The 18,646-nt window shown below is 46.1% G+C and overlaps 1 long non-coding RNA gene across 1 annotated transcript; it reads right to left on the bottom strand.

Moving 5' to 3' along the window:
* Positions 1–16,269: 16,269 nt before the first annotated feature.
* Positions 16,270–18,023, bottom strand: LOC122496817. Its single transcript, XR_006300953.1, has 2 exons — positions 17,514–18,023; positions 16,270–16,631 (listed from the first exon to the last, which is right to left on the bottom strand). It is a non-coding gene; the product is annotated as an uncharacterized LOC122496817 (long non-coding RNA).
* Between the last annotated feature and the right edge of the window lie 623 nt (positions 18,024–18,646).

The raw sequence follows: 18,646 nt of genomic DNA, 5'->3' as shown, positions 1-18,646 counted from the left end.
CACAGCACCAGAGGATGAATGAATGAATGAATGAATGGGTCTGACAGGCAGTGAACCCCTCCTGTTTCTACCTGCCACCCTTTGCCCTTGCCAGGGACTCTGAATAAGAACTGTGAGGGATGGTCTTCTGTCCTAATTTAGGCCAGCAACTCCACGTAGGAGTCAGCCACAGTGACACTTCGTGTGTCCATCTGGGAGAGTGTTGGAGATGGTGAATGATTTCTGCCTGGGAAGGGTAGTGGGTATTCAGGAGTTTTGGGGGTGGGAAGGTGGATTTTGAGACAGAACTGGAAGAGAAAGGCACAGAAGTGGGGGGGCACAATAGCAATGAGAATAGTGGGGGTGGGGAAACACAGGGAAGAGGGTGGGAGAGAGGGAAAGCAGGGCACAGAGAGAGAGGGAGAGATCCTTGCCTTGCACATCTCCTGCCCCCTGACGTGGCTGTGCTGATATCCCCAGCACTAATTGCTTCAATTAATAATACTGCTCTATAAAATTTCAGCAGCTGAGAGCAAGTGCAAGGGAAGATGACATAATGCATTAATAATGCAGGCAGCCAATGGAGCTGGGCTCCTGGGGAGCTCCATTAAGGAGCCACTGCTGCTATCCTCCTCTTCGCATCAGCTAACACTCTAGGCAGGGCAGTGAACGTCCTTGGGCCTCTGCAGACTGCTGGGCTTCGGAGCTGTGGCCACAGAGGCAGCGCCAATGGACAGGAGGCTGGGACGGCCTCAGCCTTCCCATAAACTCTGGAAAGCACTCCTCCCCCATTCTTTGATCTGGACAATTGACGTTTTCTCAATCTTATGTAAGTGCTACACACTTTTTCAAGATTGCTGCCTTAAATCCGCCCCCCCTGCCCTGCTCCTTCCCGACCTCTCAGATTAGCAGCCCCTCCCCCACCTCCACCACTGACTGAAGTTCCTGGAGCAGCTTTCCTGATTGTTTTAAATCTCCATCTCATCTTTCTCTTTGCATCTGCATCTCAGTCTTTTTGTCGCTGTCCCTTAGGGAGGGAGGTAATCCTCTCTTTCAGGACAAAGAGCCTGTCATCCTAAACATGTTCAACTGGTTTCTCTCAAGTCAGCATCAGCATCACCCAAAGCCCTCTGTAAGCATCTGCACATGCACAACAGTCTGTCCCCGAAACTGTGCCAAGGCCAGGGGCTAAGTGTGGCGCTGGGAACAAAGGGGCCAGCAGCAGGCATCCAGATCCTAAAGCTGCAGGTCACTACGTGGTTTTATACTGGTGCAAAGCCAGCTCTTTTCCCACTTGCCTGCAAAAACCAGTCCTTTACCATCCCAAAGAAACCCTCTAATTCAGGGCTTCTCATTCTGGGGTTTCTCTAAGAAGATGCTTCAGAGTGCTGCAGAACCCCTGGAAATTGTATGCAATACTCTTTGTACATATGTGCATTTCTCTGATAAGAATGTCTACAACATTTTCCTGTTGTCTCATGGGTCCTGAATCCCATGAACCTCAATAATCTTAAAATCCAGCCCTAACCTCCCTGGGCAGTTAGGTCCTTAGGTAGCAGAGGTATTTAGATGGATCTTTCATCCCATCTCTGCATCTATGGCTCTAGATGAGGCCCTCTGTATCTCGCCTGGATTGCTGTAGTCAAAGTTTATGTCAAAGGGGGCCACGGGCTAGAAATAAAGAAGGTGAGAAGAGGCCCAACATTCATCTACGACTCAAGTGAGAACGAACACTCATGCTTCAAGTCTTGGCATCCAAGCACAGCCTGGTGCCTCTCTTTCACGGTAGGACTGAAGTTTGTGTTGGCAATTCAAAGTGTTCTCCCGAACAGGCTTCCTTTCCAAGGAAGAAAGGTAGGAGACAAACATGTGTTGGGCACTTTCTATGTGCAAGGTTCTGTCCCAAACAGTCTGGTGTGATCCTGCTCACATACCAGGAAGGCAGATCCTCCGGTCCCACTTCACTGAGGAGGAAACTGAGATTCCAAGAGGTTAAACAACTTGAGTAGTAGAGTCAAGATGTAAACTGAGGCCTTTTTGCCATTCAAATCTAGCACCTTCCATTATATAGAATTGCCTGGCCTTAAACAGTAGCTCTTGGAGGGGCATTTTCTGGGAGCAAGCCTGGCTAATTCCTACCTCCATGTTCTCATTTCTCACTGCCTGTTCTCCACATGTGTAAGTCTTACCCTCTTAAAAGAGACCTCACTTAAATCCTACTACCACCACCAAGCTTTTTCTAGATAGATTTTCCAGAGTGACTGCTTTGTATGGATGAATGATGTGAGTGGATGTTAAGTATACAAACGGGTAGGCTGCAGTGGACACTATTGATTTTTAGCCAACCTCCATTTTCCCATTTATTCTTGTCTAACAGATCCTGATTTCTATAGGATATTTACTCCTTTTTCACTCAGTGGACAGTGACCCATCTCCAGCCCAGGAGGGAACTGCAGTTGGTTTAAGCCAGTCACAGAAATGCTACTCCCTCACCAGTGGTCAGCCTAGGAAGGGGCATGTGACCCAGTTCTGGCTGGTGAGATGATGGGAGAGATCGCAGGGGAGCTCCTTAGAAAGAGACAGTCTCTCCCTCTTCAGTAGGATATTTCCATGCCTGGAATTGCTGTGGGCATCCTGTCACCCACTACTCAAGGGGGCAGAGAAGTAGGAAAAGGACTTCTTGAGCTGCTGTACCAAGCATCACGAGCCTGCCTTCCTCTGAGCCTCTGCTATGAGAGATAATAAACTCCCTTGCAGTTAATGCCAATTTGAGTTGACATTTTTTTGTTATTGCTGACAAAAACCTCATAGCTGATACATTCTCCCTTCTTTAACATACAGTATTTGTACTGTTTGTCTGACACGTATCACATCAATTGCCTTATCACTTCTTTTGTGTTGTTGTCTTGTGTTGTTATTTAACTTTTTCTGTGTTTATATCTTGTCGGTGAAGACTACACCAGCTCTTCCAGCCCACATAGATGTTCTCTGAATTTTTATAGAGATTCCAAATAGCAGCCAAATCTGTCATCCATTCATTCCAGAATATTTATTAAGCCCCTATTATGTGCCAGACTCTGGGCAAGAGCTGAGGATACAGTAGGGAACAAGACATGGTCTCTACCCCTATAGAGCTTACAGTCTATTATGGACAGAATGTTTGTGTCCTCCCCCCACCCCACCCCAATCCATATGTTGAAATCCTAACCCCCAATGTGTGGTACGTATTTGGAGATGGGGCCTTTGGGAGTGTAGCCCTCTCGAATGGAATTAGTGCTCTCATAAAAGGGATCCTGGAGGGCTCTTTTGCTACCATGTGAGGACACAGAAGATGGCCACCTATGAACCAGTTAGCAGGTCCTCACCAGACACTGAATCTTTTGGTACTTCGATCTTGGACTTCTCAGACTTCTGATTTCTATTTGCCTCTCTAGCCTTATTTTCTGGCTCTCCCAAGTTCTGAGAACTCTCTACTTGTAGTTTTCAATCATACCAGACCACTGGATATTTCTATACTGTTCTTTGTGCCTACAGCATTCTTCCAACCTTCCTTTGGGTGATTGCCCTGACTCAGCTGGGGCATTGTATCACCTGGATTGGATTCAGTGGTCCCTTCTGTGCTTCCACAGTGCTCTGTGCATATTGAAGTTGTCTACTGACATGTCTGTCCCCAACTAGAACCAAGCATGTCCAGTGTAGGGAACATGTCTCATCCATTTCTGTACCTGAGAACTTACTAAAGCCTGGCACACAGCATTCCCTCAGGAAACATTTACCGAGCTGCACTTACTTACAGTCTAGCAATGATTATATTATATTCCACTCAACCGCATTGTATTCCAGCAATTGTTTCACATGTGCTAATTTTGACTCTACATCTAGATTCCAAGTTCCTAGAGGCCAGACTATGTCTTACATTTCTCAGCAGTCTTCATCACCCCTAACCTAGTGGATCCCCTAAATAAGCATTCAAAAAGTGCTCAGTTAATGAAGGGATGAATGTGTAAATGGATGGATAGCATTAAATAAATAAATATTTTCCTTCTACCTTTCCAGTTGGGAAATTATGAGTGAATCCTTCGCTTGTTGCCAGCATCCTTGCAGGCAGGCCTCAGGAGGAAAGTCTTCGTAAAAAGACGAGTGTCCATGGGGAATTTCCTGAGCTTTTACCTTCCTAGCTATGCCCTGATCCCTTTATTGCCAAAGCTGGCTTCACCCTCCTGGCTGAGGGGACTGAAGGAGGGGAGATCCCAAAGGTTCCAAGGCACATGTGATCCTGAACTTTCCAGTCTGGAGCCCTACAACTCCTTCCTCCCTGACTATACTGCTTGGTGGCTAAGTAACTCTTATGGATTAAGGCCCAGGAACTCAGGCCCTTCTCTTCTCCTACTCTGGTGACTTCCTCTGGCCCGGGAGACTGGATGTGCTCCTGCTAATGGTCTGGAAGTGCTCTCTCCTGTTAGCCTGGACTCCCAGGAGGTCTTGAGAAAGGCAGAAGTCTGGAGAAGTTGGGAAACACCGAGCAGGTCTATGCCTGAGGTAGCCCAGATGACAGCCAGCAAGTTGTGCTGAGGATTCTCTAAGTGGACTTTATAGCCCAGACCCCAGGAGGCAGTCTAAGAGGAAGAGAAGAGGAAGGAAGAACTGAGTCTCCTGTGATGTGTCCCCTTAAAAACTGATCAGCCAGGCCTATTTGCAGATGGAAGTGAGGCCATGCCTGCTGCTGGACACAGAGACTGACAAAGGGTCCAGCGTTGTACTCAGATTTGCCTGTGCTTGAATGTCAGTAGACTCTGAAAGTGACTTGGACTGCTCCTGTCTCTGAGCCTCTGAGTGTTATAGAGAAACAGGATCAGCTATGTAACTTGTGGGGTCCAGTGCACAAGGAAACAGTGGGTTCCCTTGTTCAAAAGTTTTAAGAATTCTAAGATGATGACAAGAGAGCATTAAAGCAAGCAGAGTATCCATCTATGCACTAGGATGTGTGTGACTATACCGATTGCCTCTGTGAAGCTGGTGCTGCAGAGGGGTTACTTGAGAAAAGTGTGTGAGTGGGGCTATAACCAGGACTGTATTAGCGACTGCTCTCAAGTTAACCTACTAACTGTGTGTCTTGAAGTCAGGGACCTCTTCCCTGGGACCCAGAGGCGCTCACCACTGACTGGGTAAAAGTTGTAGTTTAGTTGGTCTTGGGGTAAAGACTGCCTTCCTGTGTGTTGGTGTGGTTCCAGAATGAGGGAGGCTTCAGGACCTGGAGCCTAGGTTGGAAGTCACAAGGCTAAGAAAACTCAAGGTGGCTATTAGTCCCAGTGCCATTTGGTTTAAATTAAGGCACCTAAGAAGTCCACTTTAGAATATAATTCACTTCACTACCAAGAAAGAGGGAACACATTACTCCCTTAGTGAGTAAGAGTTTACAACATTTTGGCAAATGAGCCTTCAAAGAAGGTAATTCAGAGCCAATATGGAGATTTTTAAAAGTACTTGAACAGTAGGGCTTTATTTAAATGGAAAAATATATTCTAACTTGAACAGAAGGACTCAATTTTGTAAAAGTGAAAATTTTTCCCTAAATGAATCTGTTAATTCAATGTTGGCCCAATCAAATCTCAACAGGATAATCTTTGTTTTAAACTTGGAAAAATGGTATTAAGATTGATTTGGAAAAATAAGCATGGGAGGAGAACCAGGAAATTTTTTTAAAAAACTAAAACAGGAGGATAGGAGCTCAGACATTAAAATACATTTTCAAGAGCACATAAAAGGGCCCGTGGGACTCTCTTCTGCTCAAGCAGGTCCAGTGGATGTTCCTCTCTGCTCTTGTAGCCCTGACTGCTGAACCCCGGGCCAAGTCTTGAAGGTTGTGTTCCTCAGATCCCAGGCCACTTGGACTGCTCTGCCTAGGTGCTTATCAGGCACAACAGGAGACCCGCCCACTGCCCATTGCCTCCAGGTTGCACACATACAGGTGGCTTCAACTCCTTGAGGGGCCTTGCTGCAAAAGCCTTCTCCTGCAGGTTACACTCATAAAGAAATTTGCACCAGTTCCAGGTGCCTGGCCTCATTTGTCACTCCTGAGGGTAAGGGGGTCATCAGGTCAAGAGAAGTGTTTTTTTTTTTTTTAATGTTTATTTATTTTGAGAGCGCATGTGAGAGAGTGCGTGCAAGTAGGGAAGAGTCAGAGAGAGATGGAGACACAGAATCTGAAGCAGGCTCCAGGCTCTGAGCTGTCAGCACAGAGCCCGACACGGGGCTCAAACTCACGGACCATGAGATCATGACCTGAGCCGAAGTTGGACACCCAACCTGAAGAGAAGTTTTAAACAAGAAGGCAGCCTACTGTTCTAGGCACTGGCTGATGCATGCTAGGCTCCTCTCAGTTATCAGGGGTGGTATACACACGCTGAGCTGTCCAGAGCTCTGGCATAGCATTGCTTCTTTCCACTGGCTGTTACCTGGGTCCTTGTGCTTTGTCTTCCTTGAGTGTTGGCACCCAAAATTTGAAGAATTAATTAAAGGACAGGGAAAAATTAGGATCAACATCTGGTGTAGAGGAAAGTTGAACTGATTAAAATTGGGTGTGATGTGTCTCTGAGTGTCGGTGGCTTGCCTTCCTTCATCACTCTTCCCATCCCCCTTCAGTCCCAGTGATAACTAAGAGGACTATTCCAGAAAGCAGTGGGGATCCAGATATGTGGGCACTCAGTCCCTCCTGGTAGCCCTGGGCTCTGTTCCCACGAGGGATACTTGCTTCACTTGCTTCTCTATGAATTTTCTTTGGGGGCAAATGGTTTGGAGTGAGTGAAACAACATCCCATGACGGCAGTTTATCCCCCTTCTGGAAACCAATGTTTGTTTTTGCCAAACACTGGGCATGCAAAGCAAGTTGCTTTTTGTCTAAACTGGGAACAGAGATCTTGTTGAGCCAGAGGTGGATTTCTAATCTTTCTCTGCATCTGACGCAGGACTAGTGGTCCTTGTCCCGAACGGAGTCATCGCAGAGGTCTGAGAGAGAAAAAGCAAATTTGCCAGGAGCCCGAATGGGGTCTGGCGTGTTGACATTCACTGGCTGAGACTTAGATCAGCTGTCACTGCAGACAGACCTGTTTTTTTATTTTAATGCTGCAGCATAAACCGAGTGGCTGTAAGTTCAGCTTCCAGCAGGGGCTGGAACTCAGGGCACATCTGGTTCTTAATAGGTCCTTAGAAGAGTGTTGCAGAGACCAGCTTTTTGAGAGCAGAAAGGGCTGAGGGCCTGGGGCCCAGCACCCCTCCTCCCAGTCCCCGTCTGCTGCATTGCGCCATGGATTCAGTGAAGACATCATCCTCATCTCATTCAGAGAGCTGCTTGCTGCTCTGCTCTGACAATTAGACTGGATGCTGCAGAGAAGTGCTCATACTCACTGACATATGGCTTTTTAAAGTGATAAATTGCATTAGCAAATTTCTTATTAGCTCTGCTGTCAGGAAGGAGCTCCTGCCATGTTAGCTTGCTGAGGCTGATGTATAACTTCCCGGCCATTAATTACCATGCCAAGGGCTAAGGAGACTCAGAGGCTGGTGGGTGGAGGCCCTCATTCTCTCTTCTCCCTCCTGTGGGAGGTCAGGAAAGCTGGTCTTGGTGTTGAGCTGTCTTAGTTCTGACTTGCAGTGGGCTCTGTACTTTGGGCTCCTGATCCTGGTAGGTATGGCACAGGATGCCCAGACACCATCTGGGCTGATTGGAGCTGGGTTCTCCCTTAGGGCCTCCAGGATTTGGCAGCTTGGAATCCGCACAGCATCTCCTTTAGAGCTGCATGTTCAATGCAGAGCCTGGACTGTGTCCCAGAAAGGTGATCTGGACTCTCCCTGGGGGTCCAAGGCTACTGATGCTTCTCCTACCTCCTCCCCTTCACTCCAGACAGCTGAAGAGTCTCCTCCCCAAAGGTGACATCATGTCTCCTGCTCAGATCTTCTCTTGGTGACTATCCACGGAACTGCATATTCAGGATGTTCAACCCCTGATTTCTATGGGCTCAGGCTTCTATTTTACATGAGGAATTGCATAAAACACACTCATCAATGGGAAAAATGAGAGAAGGAACATTTCATCTTTTTGTTTTACCTATTGCCCCAAACTAGTAACCATTTGGGTGGGGTCTCTGACTCCTTTGAGAATCAGACAGAACAAACAGATTCTCATCCCAAGGAAAACACACATACTCACACTAGTGCATTCAGTTTCAGGGCCTTCCCAGACCCGTGGCAGCCCATTTGTGAATCTGTGTTTTATAAGTGCTCTTCCCAAGCCCCTCAGAGCTGCCAATCCCTGGGAAGGGACCATATCAGCAGCCTCCTGCCACAGAAAGTGAGCTAGCCTTTTCCTAAAACAACAGCAGATATGGCTCTCCGGGGCAACCCTGGGCACTGTCTGGTGAAGGCCACTACATGCAATTGCATCATTTCTTGGGTTACATTAGACATGGTGGGTCTGAGAAATGGGCTCGGGGAAGCAATGATTCTGGGGCTATATCTGCATTAACAACTCTTTCTGAGAAATCAGTTCTGTGGTTGGGACATTTTCTTGTCCTGGTGTGCTCCTTCTAAGAAGGGAGGTGGGGGTGGGGAGGAGGAGGCAGAGACTGGCAGAAAAGAGAAGATTATGAAATGGGTAAGGGGGATGGTGCATATATGCATGCTTGTGTGCGTGGGTGGGGGGGGTGCGGGGAGAGAGAGACAGAGACAGAGAAGCAGAGAGAATGGAGGAGAAGAGTGCTGAATTCCCCATTATTCAGCTTTAGGATGCTTGAGATGGAATCTTGGAAAAATTGTGAGGATGGATTTGCACTTTTTCACACGCATGGCCTCAAATTCTGCATCATATTGAGCTTTGGCTGGGAATAATAATAATGCTCTGCTCTGTGAAATTTAACACGCTTCTTTCTTGTCACCTCTCAGAAGGCTGGGCTTTAGGAAATGCCTATAGGAGGGTGGAAAGGTGGAAAAAATCCTCTAAGTGAGGGAGGTGGCTGCCAAATTATTCTCCAGGGTCCCCAGTTGTTTCCATGCCTCCCTGAGGGAAGCAAGAGGTCAAAAGTGCTGTAATAAAACCAGACCCAGCCATGGTTCCTTTGCGGGATGGAAGGCACTGATAAGCAGTCCAACATGGATTGCCTCTTTGTCTGAACTTGGGAATACATCTTGACATTAGCCCAGATCCCAATGTGGCCTCTGGCCTGCAGGTGGTCCAGGCCCACCCTCACATTCCCCCCACCCCTCTCCTTCCAGGTTGGTGCAGGCATGAGCTGGGTTCTTACTCCAACCCTTCTTAGCATCTGTCTGGTTTTCCAAGAATCCTTCCAGGATGGCACAGCTTGGGATCTAGCCCCACTGGTTTGACTTGCTCACTATTCCCTTTGGGTGTGTTATGTCTGAGCTCCAGCAGGTTGGCTCATATCTGAGGAGGCCACTCATTGGGCTTCTAGCTCCACACCACAGCCTTCCTTGCCTATCCAGCTCCATGGTCCAGAAACTGAGGTATGACAAGCCACCCTGCCAGCATCCCATGTGCTCCCCTCACTCCCAGGACAAACACCCTGGCCACTGAGAGACATCCAAAGGGCCCAAGATTGTGTGAACTGGAAGAAGCCTACTCAGGCTGACTTGGTCTCTGAGGACTGTTGGGCCTGGGATTAAATATGTCTTCTCCCTGCCCACAGGCCAAGATAGGGCACTGAAGCAGAGGGGTCATTCCAGAGAAAGAAGGACACTGTTGGCTGCCAAGAGGATGATATTCTGCAATGGCTCATGGATGAAGGGAAAGGAACCCATCCCTGAAAATGTTCCGCAAACATCTACTGTCTGTCCTGCATGGCCTCACCATTTTCTCCTTTCCAGCTTTGGGATTCAAAGTGGGCTCTGCACTTTGGGCTCCTGATACTGGTGGGGAGGGCACAGGATGTCTCATGCCATGCCTCTTGCTAGCTTAATCCCCACAAGAATCAGGTTAGGCTGTGTCTGAAGTTAGGGGCCTTTCCCCCAGTCTTGGCAAGGAGCAGCATCAGAGGCCCAGGAATGTTGGAAGCATGGGATATGTTTTTCTAGGAAGTTAACTTACTTTCAAGAAAAGGATTTGAAATGGGGGGAACTAAACAGCTTCCCAACTCTGTGTCCTGAGACCCCTGTACTCCATAGCAACCAAAGTTCCATGGAAAGAAGAAGAAACAATTAACTAAAGCAGCCCCCTGCCCCTCCCCATTTCTTTCTGTCCCATGTATGTGTTTGATTTTTGTCACAGAACCTATCACAATCTTGCCTTTATTTTGTGTGTTTATGTCCTAGATACTGTCTGTCTCCTTCTACTACTCTCTCGTAATGTCATTACTTCATGAGAGTAGGCCCTTGTCTTGTTCATTGTCACATCCCCAGTGCCCAGGAGAAGGTCTGGCTCCCAGTAAAGGTGTGCGATCATTATGTGTTGATATGATGAGAATGGTTAGTATGTGGAGAGGAGGCCAGGACCAGAGAGGCCATCAGGGTAGAAGGAGTGAAAGAGACATTTGGCACCATCCTTTTTACAACCCTTCATGGGCTAGATGGGTAAAGTCCAAGTTTGTCATCTGTCTTCCCAATCCATCTTCCTCAGCTCATTTCTTGCCAGCCCCAACCCTGGTAAGCCTCTGATGCTTCAGCTTCTCCAAACTGCTAAGTGTCTCCACATTCCAGGGTTCTTTCCCATGTGCCCACCTGGAATGCCTTTTGTCTACGTAGTTAGGAACTGTGATACCTACTTTTTACAGTGACTATGAAGATTAAGGGTTAGAGTATAGAACAAGCTCCCAGCTCATGCTTTACCCCAAACAGAGTCCTCAGTAAACTCTGGGTAGCATCCCTCTCTTTCCTCTTTGTCTGGGGAATGCATCAGCACAGGGGGACCCCTCTTCTGTGCTGCCTCAGGCCATAGAACTTTGTTCTTCCTACAGTTAGAGGCCTGTTAGGGGGTCTGTGTCTCCAAGCTGTCCCCTGGGCAGAGACATCTATATCTCATTTGTATTTAACACGATACTTGGTACAGCAGTAGGTGCTACATGTATGTCCGCTGAATAACTGGAACCGAGAACCTGTGAAGCAATGGGTTGTTCATCTGGCTCATGCCAGAGCATGTACACACACTGATGCTGCCTGGAAGAAAGGTCATTATCTGGGTCCTGCTGGCCTGGGAAACCTGGGGGTGGGGGTGTGAGTCTCCCTTCTATGGCCTAATCGGCCATCTAGTACACCCAGCCATGAAATCAGAATCCACATCCCAAGCATCATAGCCACATCCAATTTTCCATCAATAAAATATTCAGCTGCTCCACAGCCGCAATCTGCTCTGTGTCTGGAAGGGAGGAGTTCTTCCCTCTCTGCGCTCCTCCTGGGCACATACTGTCCCCTCCATCCCTGAATCGGGCCTTTGTTATCCTACCTCTGTGCTTTTACTAATGCTCTGTGCCCCCATGCCCACAAAATCAGGACTTCCCTTTCTCCTCCTCCTTATCCAACTCCCATCCACCCTTTTCCAAGGCCCACCACCTCTGTGAACTCTTCATTAGCAGTGGTCTTTCCTTGCTGTGGATCCCAGACATGTGTCTGAACAGCAAACCCACATTTCAAAATCATAGACAGGTGGGATTAGGTTTTTTGGGGTTTTTTAGACTTTATTTTTTAAGTCATCTCCATACCCAATGTGGGGCTTGAACTCACAATCCTGAGATCAAGAGTGGAATGCTCCACTGACTTAGCCAGTCAAGCACCCCTGGGATTAGTTCTTGGGTGGACCCATCCTAGTTCACATGGGATAAAGACCCTTGACTCAAAACGATGGCTTGCTGTTTCTGTGGATTCTCTTCTATAGACTGGGGCAGGGGCTGGGGTACTTAGTAGAAAGCAGGAATGGGAATTTCTAATGAAAGCCTATGGGAGCTTTCAGGGACTTCTGCCTCGCCTGGCCTCCTAAAGCTTCCCCACTTCAACCAAGGCTCATCCTCTGGTCTTGTTCCTACTCCAGAGCAATTATTCTGCAGGGCAGCACAGGGGAACATTTAAGGTCAAAGACAGAATGATCTCTGGCTACAATATGTTGCTTCTGGGTGCATGGTGACTGCTGTTTAATGTGGAGAGCTTGGGATGTTGTGAGACTGCCAACACAGCAGTGAGCTGAAGGCAGCGTACTAGCAGATTCTGGGAAGAAAGGGCATTGATATGGGGACCCATGGCCAACCTGTATGATCAGAGCAGTAGGGTCCTGCTTTGTGCATCTTGAAATTAGGTGTGAATAAGATATTTGAAGACTAATTTTTATAACGTTATTCAAATGATTTTGATCAAATGTTTCCTATAATGTGATAAGGGTTGGCCCAATGCCTGCAGGATGGTGTGTGAATAATGGGCATAGGATTTGGGTTTGGAGTCAGGCAGATGGGGCTTGAATTGGGTTCTGCTTGCTGTTTTGTTGAGGACCACAGACGAGACACTTAACTTTCCTGAGCATTCATATATATATATATATATATATATATATATATATATATATACACACACACACACACACGTATATATGTCTATGTATATATGTATATATATGAATATATGTCTATGTATATATGTATATGTATGTATGTGTTTATGTGTGAGTGCACATAATATGTTTAGCTCTACAGATAGAACACTTTCATTTTTTGAGCATTCTTTACGTGCTAAACACTATGTCAAGCATTTTATTTTCAATGCCCCCATTTAGCCCTCATAACAACTATGGGAGGAAGATACTATTATTCCCATTTTACTGTTGAGCAAACAGAATTTTAAGAGAGTGGTTAAAGTAATTTGCCATAAGACACGTTTATGAAAGGGTAGAACTGGGATTCAGTGTCAGGGTTCCTAAACACTGAAATTTTGCATTCCTGTAAAATGGGAATAAAAATATCTCCCTTAGAGGTATCTGAGGAAGAAACAAGATAAGCTCTATGAAAAAATCTTGTAAACTGCAAAGTATTATTTTCCAAAGACTCAGTTTTTGCCCTCAAGCACTTTACAATCTGACTGAGTTGATCAATACAGTGCTTAGGTAAATCTAATCAAGTGTCAAAACATATGGTGTACACCTTAACTACGTAATTCAATGTGGCATCATCATGAATGGGACAAACGGACAGGGCATGCCTCCTGACATGACATGACAGGGTGCCACGGGGAGGACACAGCATCACCTTCATAGTATATTCTTGCCCCCAAATAGCTGGAATCCAATCAGACAAATCCAGATTGTGGAACATTTTACAAGACAATTTTCCTGGACTCTTCAAAAATGCCAATGTCATAAACAAAACAGAGACAGGGAGAGACCCATACTAAGTTAAAGGAAAATAAAGAGACATGACAATTAAATATACTTTGTGAATCTTATTGTATCCTGTGTTTTTTTTAAGCCATAAAGAATATTTTGGGAGAATCAGAGAAATTTCAGTATGTTTTATAAATTAGCTAATATTACTGCATCAATGTTAACTTTCTTAGGTGTGATAATGATGTTGTGGTTATGGGAGGAATTATAGGAGGAATGTCCTGGTTCCTAAGTATTTGGAGTGAAATGTAATGATATCTGTGACTTTCAAAAGTCTTTTCTTTTGCAAAAACAAAGAGTAGATAGATAGACAATAAGTGTGTATATATAATATATAAACCTATGTATACTTAACATGTTTATATAAAGTGAAAAAAGGGAAACAAATGGCAAAATGTTAACACTTGGTAAATCTAGATAAAGATTTATAGGTTTTCCTGTATGATCCTTTCAACTTTTCTCTAGGTTTGAAAATTTCCCAGTAAACATTGAGACTTGAGCAAACAGGTTTAATAGAGAGGGCAAGTAACTTGCCATTAAACGCATGTATTAAATGGCGGATCCAGGGTTCAATGTATGTCACAGTGCTAAAGAGAGATAGCTTTTTCTTCTTTCCTTCCTTCCTTCCTTCCTTCCTTCCTTCCTTCCTTCCTTCCTTCCTTATTATTTTTTTAATGACAGGTTTTTTTTAATGTTTATTTTTGAGAGAGAGAGAGAGAGAGAGAGAGAGAGAGGGAGACAGAGCATGAACAGGGAGGGGCAGAGAGAGAGGGAGACACAGAATCTGAAGCAGGCTCCAGGCTCTGAGCTGTCAGCACTGAACCCGATGCGGGGCTCAAACCCCGTGTGATCATGACCTGAGCCGAAGTTGGACCCTCAACTGACTGAGCAACCCAGGTGCCCCGGGAGATAGCTATTTAAAGGAACCTAGAGCTGAACACTTTTACAATATCTCCAGCAAAGGTATTTCTTCATTGGCTCCATTTTTAATCACTGGGGTCACCCAAGAGGGGGCCCCACACAGTTCCAGGGTCTGAGGCAGCTTCTCCACTCTTGTTCAGGAATGACTCTAGTTGTGAGTTGTTCAATAGAGCTGCTTTCCCTTTGGCTTTAGTGTAGTCAAAATTGTTCCTTGCCCCAGCCTCCAGGTTCCTAGAAGACAAGGCTCAACATCCTTGCAGAAACTGGGAACCCTCTTTGGTGCTGTGGTTTCCATGATGCAAACAAAACCCACAGGACAAAAATGGTGAGAAAAGAACCTTCAGCAAACATGCCTGTGGGTCACCATCAGAGTCACCTGAGGTGCTTATTTAAAATGCCCTCCCATTCCTGGGTGGCTCAGTAGGTTAAGCATACGACTCTCGGTTTTGGCTCAGGTCATGATCTCAACAGTTCATGAGATTGAGCCCTGGGTTGAGCTCTTTGCTGACAGTGTGGAGCCTGCTTGGGATTCTCTCTCTCCCTCTCCCTCTGCCCCTCCCCCTCTGCCCCTCCCACTCCCCCCCCCCCTTTCAAAATAAATAAATAAACTTTAAAATGCCATGCCTACTGAGTCTGGGGCCTGGGAATCTTTCATTTTAGCCAGTACCCCAGGGAATGCTGCAGCACACTAAAGTTTGATAATCAACAACTTAGCTTAAAATCCAAACCTCCATAGCTGGCATTCAAGGCTTTGCAAAGCTTGGCTTCCTTACCCCCTGGCATTACCTTCCCTTGCAGTCAGACTGAAGGGTCCTCTAACCTGCTCTCCAGCCTGGGCTTTTGCTGTCCCACCCTTCCTTAGAATCTTTCCTTTCTCCCTTCAATCTATGTGATGCCAACTGAGCGTCAAGACTTAATTCAAGTCCCACCTATTCCCCAGAGTCTTCCTGATTACCCCAGCCCATGTTCCAAGGGTTGCTCCTTTCTGACATCAATGTTAAATTGGTGGCTCCTCTATTATGGTTTGTCACTTGCTGTGGGTTCATGTCATTCTCCTGACCACCTGTGAAATCCTGGAGAGCAGGGTTCACATCTTTTTCTCTTGCATCCTCCTCAGTACCAAGGATAAAGTCTAAGTCTTGGGTAGGTCCTTAGAATCAGGTTGCTAATAACCAAATTGAGGGAAAGATGGGAGAAGAATAGTGTAAAAGAGAGGGGAGAGAGAAGAGGAAGAGGATTGGTTATGGCCATGGTAGCCTTTGTGTAGGGCACAGGACCTTTTGGTTGAGTCTGAGATGCTGGCTCTGTGGATGGGTGTTGTTAGGATGACCATCCTTCCCTTCCCCCATTAATATTTGCATTTAGGGCTGGACTGCTTTGGGGTCCCTGCCTCCTCATGACAATTTGCAACCACAAATTTACATAGAAGGGAAGGAACATCCTGAGAGGGGAGACAGGGCCTTGCCACCTTGCCATATTCCTCGTTTGTCATTCAAAGTCACGTACAGTGAGCGTTGGGCTGGAGGTATGGGCAGTGGAGCCAGGCTCTAGGAGAGTATGACTGTGTTCCTGAGGTAGTATGTGGACTTCTCCCTGAGGCTCTCAGTGGTAGCTCCCTATAGCTCTTTTGTGGCCTACCCCAGATTCCTCCAATGACATCTGCCCAGCTATGCTTGAAGCAGTTGAGACTAGCAAGCAGGTCTGTGGGGGAGAAAAACATCATGGATATTTTATAATAAATATAAATGAGATTTCCCTTGTAGGCCCAGGAAAGTGAAGCCTGCCATATTCATGCTGTTTCCAGATCCCCTTACACCGTCCCCTCCGTCTGGAATGCCCTCTCCCAGGCCACACTGCTTGACAAACTCCTCAGGGAGACCTGGCTAGACTACCCAAAGTGGAAATAGATTCTGCTTGGAGGCCTCTTGAACAACTCTATCTCCCACTCTGACCATGATTACCTTCTAGGGTGGCAAAGAGAAAAGAAGATCATATTCAGGCCAAAGGTCTTGAAATTGCTTCTTTATTTCTGTCTTTCCATATTTCACTGATAAGGCTGGCAACCCTGAGTGCCCCACCTCAGAGCATCTTGGCTAGTGGGTCCCCCAGATGGTGTTGAGTGGTTGCATACTGCACAGAGGGACGGCTCTGAGCCTTCTGGGATGCTTCTCAGCCAGGAGTTGTCTGTCCCAGCTCAGACAAAGGATGTACTCAACCACAATGGCCATGGAACAAAAAACAAGGCAGCAGATGGAAGAAGAGTTGCAAAGATAGCAGTTGTTGGAGCAGCAAGGAAAGAAAGGTCAGTGACCCTATGAAACGTAAGCACAGTTTGGCTGGGGAGAGCCGGGAACCACAGAGCTGGCTCCTAAGGGAGGAAAAATGAAAAGAGAAAAATCAGTGATGCGGGAAGCTTCTTCTCACTAGCATCCTTTAATGGCTGCAGGGGGCGGGGGAAGGACATATTCTGGAGCTGGGAATATATTAGCTGCCGGTGTTACCAAGGGAGTTGTGGAGCGCCCGCAGGCCTCTCAGGAGATGGTAGATAATTATGGATGGGTCTCTGGTTTGATAGAGCTCTGCCTCAGGGTGAAGGATGGAATACATATGACCCCTTCAAGCTCCCCTTATCTGTACCAGAGCAGGTCACTGCAAAACAAAGAGAATTCAGGAGGCTGCCACATAATTTTTTGTGTTGCATGCTTCCTTTAGTTTTTGAGAAGTCTCCTGACAGAAGTGCTAAGTGTTCAAAACCAGAATGAATTTGGGGATTTCACTACACCCACTCCAACTCCTTGCCCCTTTATTTAAAATAATAATTAAAACTCCAATCTCCTGAAATCCTTAAGACAGAGGCTTTATAGTCAACAAGAACATCATCTTTAGCTTTCATTAGAAATGTCTTGCATTTCTCTTTGGTATTAAGGGAGGGTGGTGTACACTGGAATATTAATGCAGAGCATTTAGATGAGGCTCTTAATTTGAAAAGAATGTGAGAATTAATGCTTGAGTTTAATCGGAGCCTGAATCATCACAGATAGATTTTTACCCTCTTTTCCTTAATCAATTTCACCCTAATTAATTCTTCTGTGGCTAAGTCTTGTTACATTAGATAGTCTGCTGATTATTTCCACAATCAAGAGACTATATTCATGCATTTTTAATAAGGAACGACTGCATCCTTTTTCATAAGTGATCCTGCTGGTTGGCAGTTGCAGCCGCTAAAATAATTATAGAGCAGATTACTTACTTTTAAAGCATTGTTTGCTGTCATATTCATCCTAGGTGACAATTTGGAAGAGCTCCGGAGGCTGCTATAATCGGGGAGAGGAGCAGGGTATTTAATGTGGCAATTTTCAATGTCAAGTGCTATTTATTCATAGGTCAGTGCCTTTTTAAAAAAAAGTAAACACAGGGATAATTTGGTCCTGCTGGCTGATGAAGCCATGTGCTAGGCTGCCTGGCACCTTCTGCCTTCAACTATGACTGGTCCAAATATGGTTATTCATGTCTGATCATTACTTATATGATGGGGTGCTCTCTTTATCAGACCTGATACCACTGCAACTTGGAGGGCTTGAAGCAGGGAACGCAGTAATTCCAAAGCCTCAGCTATTTTCTGTTTAGCAAAGGAAGAGGAAAATCTACCTACCAGAAAAGATCGTTTTTTGTTTTGGGAAAAACACTGGGCTTTTTGGTTATGCAGAGGAAAACTCAGAGCTGATTCTAGAATGGACAAATGGAGACAAGAAGAAATAAATGGCTGTGCATACTAATATAGAAGGCTGTCTTTCCAATGGGCAGACATAGCTACCACACTCACTGCAGAAGTTCTTCTAGGGTTCACTTTGTGGAGGAGCTTTCCTCTTCTCTAGGAAAAAAACAAAGAGGTGGGGGCTGGACTCCAGGTAGGGGAGTCTGGCCAAGGGCCCCCCTGTCTGGGAGTTAGGTTAGCTCTGTAGTCAGATGGCAGGCCTGAAGGCTGTGGAGGGAGAAGGCAGGCAGGGGACCCAGGCCATGGGTCAGTGGGCTCTAGGAGAGTTTATAGGCAGCCTCCTCCAACTTTTTTTTTTTAATGATTATTTACTTATTTTGACAGAGATTGAGAGAGAGAGAGGAGGGCAGAGAGAGGAAGAGACAGAATCTCAAGCAGGTTCCACGTTGTCAGTGCATAGCCCAATGTGGGGCTTGATCTCACAAACCACTGCAAGATCATGACCTGAGCTGAAATCAAGACAAAATCAGATGCTTAACCAACTGTGCCATGCAGGCACCCCCAACTTAATTGTCTTTATTCTGTGATTGTAACTCTCTTTTGCCAATCCCCAGCTTTCAGCAGTTTTATTAACTTACAGCTTTAGCAAAATAAGAAGCTACAGCCAC

The sequence above is a fragment of the Prionailurus bengalensis genome, chromosome A3, assembly GCF_016509475.1.
Source record: "Prionailurus bengalensis isolate Pbe53 chromosome A3, Fcat_Pben_1.1_paternal_pri, whole genome shotgun sequence".
In the NCBI taxonomy this organism is placed as follows: Eukaryota; Metazoa; Chordata; class Mammalia; order Carnivora; family Felidae; genus Prionailurus; species Prionailurus bengalensis.
The sequence above is the reverse complement of the archived record's forward strand: the minus strand, read 5'-3'. Positions and strand labels throughout refer to the sequence as shown.